Raw genomic sequence first — 6,053 nt, 5'->3', positions numbered from 1 at the left:
TTTTCCTTCCAGTTTTACACCAGAACTGCTTTTCCCTGTTCTCCTCTATTATAATGCTAACAGGCTGGCGGGGAAAGCAGAGGGCTTTGCCAGCAAGGCAAGGACAGCCAGCACTGCCCCTGCACACCAGACCCAAAAGCACTGCAGAGGGGCTGGTTTCCATGCTTCAGCACAACTATACCGAGGTGACGGATGCTTCTGCCACTATCAGCACAAGCTGGTGCTCAAGAAAAACCAATCTCCCCCCAAAAACAGGTAACACAATGTTTCATAGGGTCTGGGGAAGGAATGGGTGAGGAAGGTTTCTCCTGTCCTTGTGTTCTCCAAGTGCCAGTTTGAGCTTCATCGCATTCATCAGGAAGTCGTAGAAACAATGGGAAATAATGGGAGTCACGGACTGTGGACTAAAAGTCCTTGAAATAATGGGAGTCCCGGAGCATGGACAGCAGCTGGGGCACCCTGGGAAGGAGATGACTCAGTCACAAAGGGCTTTTGATTATGAACAAAGTACCCAGGACGAAGCATTTCCAGGTCCACAAGGTGCAAATCTCATAGTTAATCCCAAATGACAAACCACCAGTGAGTGCCTGCAGCACGCTGGCTCCCCAGCCCTGCATGGCAGCTATTGCCAGGTTCAGGGGCAGCAGGACCCTGCCCTGAATGAGAAAACCTCTCAGAGGACTCAACTGTCTCATGAATCAGGGCTTTTTCCCTTTTCCTTTTCTTGTTTAATCTCAATTCACAGCTCTCCACCGCCTCAGAGCTGAGCCGACCTTGCCCCAGGCCGCATCTCAAGCCGGTGGGGTAACATGGGCTGCAAGGCTGGGAAGACAGAGCTGCCAAGCATCCTTTGGAAGCAGCCCTTGTCGGTTTTCCTTTTCAAGCTCTTTTGTTGAAAACCCTTAAAGTAACCAGAAAAAAGGCTCTTTCTCACGACAGCCTGGGAGATCTGGGAGCTCAGCCCATGGGTGCCAGCAGGATGCTGGAGGGGGTCACCACTGCCCATGGCAGGTCCATGGGCAAGGACCAGTCCTGAGCAGGGGGAGAGCTGGCATGGCGAACATCTCAGCGCCTACCCAAAGGATTCAGTCTTCCTTTTTTAACATCTCTTGCTCCAGGCTAAGAACATGTGTCTTGTCACCCTTGTACTGAACAGCAGGACTTGCAAGGATAGGACCAAGTGTTTCCTGTGTTTAACACCTTCCCTGCCTAACTACAATAGGTGGTTTACACTGGTATCCCCGGAAGCCTAATGCTTGACAGCATTGTTACTAGAGCAGTTGGATGAGAAGAAGGGCAACTCACACTACCCTGCTGCAAAATGATCTGGTGTTCAAGGTCTGTCTGTTCTGCTCTCTGTCTTTTAATGTTAAAAAATTCACTTTTTCTTTCTTAAGCTCAAACAATGCTAAATGATAAGTTTAATAATGGCAGCTAAAAATGCTGTGTGAAACTGCTTCAAGTCCCAGATTGTAACAGCTGCTGGAATAGGACTCTCCCAGACCTGTGAGATCAACTACTGTAGGATGCACAGGCTCAAACTGAGCTCCTTAAACCATCCCAGCTCCATCTGCAGACATCATGACCGAATTTAAATCATCCACAGCCTTTCAGGTTAGAAGCCAGCCAGCCTCCATCTGCCACCAACCAAGGTGGCACTTCAAAAGATCCCGGTGGCAAGAAAATGAATTCAGGCCTCTGAATTATTTTATGATGATGTTGTGCCCCTTTACAAAACCAAGTAATCAAAATCATGAATTTGCTATAACTTTGGGGAAGTTGAAAGCACTGTTCAGACACAGAAGCAGCAAGCATAGAACCATAGAATAGTTATGGTTGGAAAGAACCTTAAAATCATCCAGTTCCTACCCCCCTCTCATGGGCAGGGACACCTCACCCTAGACCATGTCACCCAAAGACTGTCCATCCTGGCCTTGAACACTGCCAGGGATGGAGCATTCACCACTTCTTTGGGCTGTGTTAAATTCTACATTGATTAGAAATAATATAGGAGAAGTATTTGCCTTTACAAGCAATAAAGGCACTGTGTAAAGCAAACCGCCTCTGCACTGATAAATGACAGTGTAGCCTGATGCCAGAACAAGAGGCAGTGAGCTACATCCCTTTCTGTGTTGCATAGATATAGAGGCCACTCTGCCAAGATTTCTTTTGGTTTTGGGGTAGTTAGTGAGGGTAGAGAAAAACCCAGCTGTAATAAATGAGTTGTTACAACCTGCCCTTTCTGCTCCAGCGATTTCCTGTGTTTGTAAACAGGAAACACCATGCAGCTTGGCAAGGACAAGATGTGATAATGCTGAAGAGTGCTCAGACAGTGAACTGTGAAACTGTGGTGGTGTCTGCTGAGGAAAACCTACAAGCTATCAAGAAAGGTGCTGGATGTTTCACAATACAATCTATCAACTATCCAAGCTAAATGCTTATATTTATAGGGTTTTTTCCCTTGTAATTCCATGCCATCTAAGCCTTACAGTAGGCCACCTGGCCAGTGTGAGCATACAGGTTAATTTCTAGGTAATATATTATTCTATATAATAAAAACAAGTTGTCTGGTTGTTTTTAGTGAAGCTGTCTAAACCTATTCCCATGGGCTCCCCACCTCCCAGGGAGAAGTTGCAATCTGCTCTGTTTCATCATCACTTTTGTGACATTTCCGACTGAGAGGAGTGACACTGAGACAATTTCCAGACGTGGTTATTTGTTCTCCTTGACCTGAATGACTTCTGTTTTCTAAGCCATTTGCAGTGTCAGTCCTGGGACTTGATACTTTAACTTCTCCAGTTGAGGATTAAAATGTTGTATCTCTACTTCAGGCTCCTTATTAATTTTCTGGAGGCAGTTACAATGGAGCTGTTCCAAGGATTTGTTCACTACCAACACTTAATTCTGCAAATCAGGCCAATTTCATCAATTTCACATAACCTGATAAGCCGGTTTAGAACAAGCTAAAAACCTTTCCCTGGCCATCAAACCCTGATTCTGCGTAGATTGTTTAACAGTAATAACTACTCCTTAGGTTTGCCTTTTCCCCCCATACCTAAGGAAGATTTAACACACTCTGTTCCCAAGTGTGCCTTCGACCTGCAGAAGCAGACTGAGAACAGCCTGCAGCTTCAAATATTTCCCTCCTTTGAATTGTTTCCATTGTTTCTTTGTCAGTTCCCCTCCCAAAGTAAACAGTTCCATGAAAATTTAAGCAATCTTAAATGTGTTGCTTGCAATGACCTAATGCCTTACAAACAGATGAACCCAGAACTCATTGGGCAATAATTTCCTATCATTCATATACAATCTCAGCCCAAAAATGGGATGTTTGTCCCTAAAGCCACCTTCTATTGTGGTTGAGCAATATGTTGTCAGCCCCTTCCTTTAAGCAGCTGTCGTCTGTAAGCTCAAGAGTAAACTCAGACGACCTGAGCTGTTCAGGTCACCAGCTCTTGTGGGTTACCAGAAAGAGGGCTGTTGAGCCACCCTTGCTCTCTCGGGAAGCTTGCACCTACATGTGCATCCTATACAGGTCATACTGCACCCTAGCCTCCAAAACGCCAGAAAAAATCCCATTGCACAACAGGTAAGGAACTCGCATCACTACTGCTCTATTGGTGGCTCTTATAAGGCTGTATCTCATGGAAGACCTACTCATCTACTCCATCCTTGACAAAGGAGGATTTTTAGATGGAGCAGAGTAAGACAGAGCCCCTGAAGAAACAGTGTCATGAACCAGAAGATTTTGTTGACTTAGTCATTAAGAAAAGCATTTCCCCAGGACAAAACCATGTTCTGAAAAGAACATCAGGAGAGCAGGGGTCTTCCACCACCTTCACCTCTCATTTTCATCCAAACACATTCAACGAAACCAAGGCTGTGTTGGAGGAGCAGAGAAAGATGGGGAAACCTCCTATTGTTTTGCCAGCATGAAAATTCAAGCCAGCGCTTTTTGTCACCACTTCCTTGCTAATCCCCAAGCTTCTCCTCCTCTCTGTTCTTGTGTTTGCAAATGCCAAGGAAGCTCAGCCTCAAAGGAAAAGAGCAATAAGCACATCTCCTCACCGAACCACATCACTTGGCGCGGCATGGTTGGCCCGCGGCAGGAGGTGAGCCGAAAGCCAACGTCTCGGTGCTGCAGCACGTCGGCATGTGGGGCTGGGAGGTGTTTGGCTTCGGGTCAAGGAGACAAGCGTTCCCAGCAGGGTTTGAACAAACACACCTACTCACTGCCAGGTGTGCTGCCATAAACACTTCCGCTGGATGCACCCCGATAGTCACCATCTTGACTGACAGTCCTGCTACAGCCAGCAGTGCCTGGCAGGGATTGATGCAGCCCTTTGATAAGGATCTCTGGGCATTTCACCAAAGCCTAAAGAAAAAGCCCATGTGAGTCAGCAGAAAGGTATGACCACAAAGGGCCTCTGGATATGATTTGTTGACTTTCACCCACCAAACGAACAAGGGGGATTTTTTATTGTCTCTAATGAGTTTTGGATCAAGGTTTAATCACAAGGAAAAGAAAATAAATAATGTAGATTATAAAAGGCTCTCCTCCCCCTAGCTCCATTTTTTAACATGATTTAAGAGTGCCCAAGGGGAAAACATTTAATCCAAAACCCATTTGGGATTTGTATTTTAGGAACGTAGAGGAAAGCTATGAGATGCAGCATGTTTTGAGCTTCTAGCAATTCAAAAACAGGTTTTCAAAGGCAAAGTGAACATGAATTCCTTTAGCCAGTGCAGAAGAAATACCTGCATATCCTGTGCACCACCATACAGAGTCAACAAGATATAAGAGATAATAAAGCCATTATCCCATATTATGCATGAGAATGCACTTATAACACAGATCTATCAATGACAACTACTTAATTTTCTGGAAGTTAACTCAGAGAAATCTCAATACAGGAGTATCAAGGCTAGCAAATTAAAAATCATCATGCTTCCCGAGAAGCTGTGACACACTTGTGACTTCAGCCCACACAAAATGATTGTGATAAATTAATTGCAAATCTAGCCACCTGGTGTAACTGTATGGCCTAAACAAATGACTCGGTGTGCTCCCAAAGCAGCAAGGGCAGCAACTTGTTGAATGCTGCAAAGTTTTATGATGTAAAGAAAATTGAAAACAAAAGCAAACTGGAGATCAAAGATGACCCTGAGGTTGATGGACTCTAGCATCCATACAAAACAAGACTCCAAAGGACCTGGAGGGGTCATCCAGTCCATCTGCCTCCTCCAGGCCAGGGTCTGACTCCCCTGCACTGTCCCGCAAGGACCACAGAGAAGAAACCCCTTGAAAGACTTTGCAAGTGTTCAGTCACAAAGAGCTCTTTTCTCCTCTGGTATGATTGCTATAATGGAATACAACACTCCAGACCCCAAAGGATTCCTGGCTGTGCATGCAAAAATGAAGCTTTGCGAGGGGAGGAGGCTGCCACACTCCCATTGCTCATCTAACCCGTTTGCATCAGGAGCACGTTCATGTTAGCATCCAACACAGGAGACAGAAGAACACCACCGATGCCCCCAGGTCAGGGTAGAAAGGTCAAGTGAGGTAAGCAGAAGATGAGATGACAGATAGTAAAGACACTGAAATGTTGCTATTGGAATGCCGGATTTCTTTAGGAATTCACAGTGTCACAGTGACATCAGTTGAAATGAGGAGACATACAATTTTTGTTGGGCTTAACTGAAAGCCCATTGCTGTGGATAAGGAGTTCTGCTGCTGGGTTTGTGTGAAGCCCTACACAAAGTATCCTGAGCTTAGATTAACAGGGGAAATCCAACTTCACAGGACTGAGATCAGTATGACAACAAATATATAGTATGTATATATTTTTATATATAGTATGGTTTTCTTAGTATGACAAAAAATATATGTAATATTAGTTACAGAGCAGCACATCTTTTGCACCCTGACCTTCAGTGGTTCTGATCTCACTAACGTTCTACGGCCTACAAGCTGGAAAATATTTACATATTAGGATAGTTTCAGCAACACATACGATGGCCCTTGGCAGGAGCAGAGCAAATGAAACCCTCAC

General features: G+C 45.0%; 1 long non-coding RNA gene across 1 annotated transcript; it reads left to right on the top strand.

Annotated features, from left to right (window-relative positions):
• The first annotated feature begins 589 nt into the window (after positions 1–589).
• On the top strand, positions 590–2,580 carry LOC133275045 (uncharacterized). Its single transcript, XR_009745378.1, has 2 exons — positions 590–799; positions 2,275–2,580. It is a non-coding gene; the product is annotated as an uncharacterized LOC133275045 (long non-coding RNA).
• Positions 2,581–6,053: the final 3,473 nt, after the last annotated feature.

This window comes from Pezoporus flaviventris, unplaced genomic scaffold (assembly GCF_033815535.1).
Source record: "Pezoporus flaviventris isolate CSIRO_AGI_PZ_B2104156 unplaced genomic scaffold, CSIRO_AGI_Pfla_v1 ptg000002l, whole genome shotgun sequence".
NCBI lineage: Eukaryota > Metazoa > Chordata > Aves > Psittaciformes > Psittacidae > Pezoporus > Pezoporus flaviventris.
This window is presented reverse-complemented; position numbering and strand designations above follow the sequence as displayed.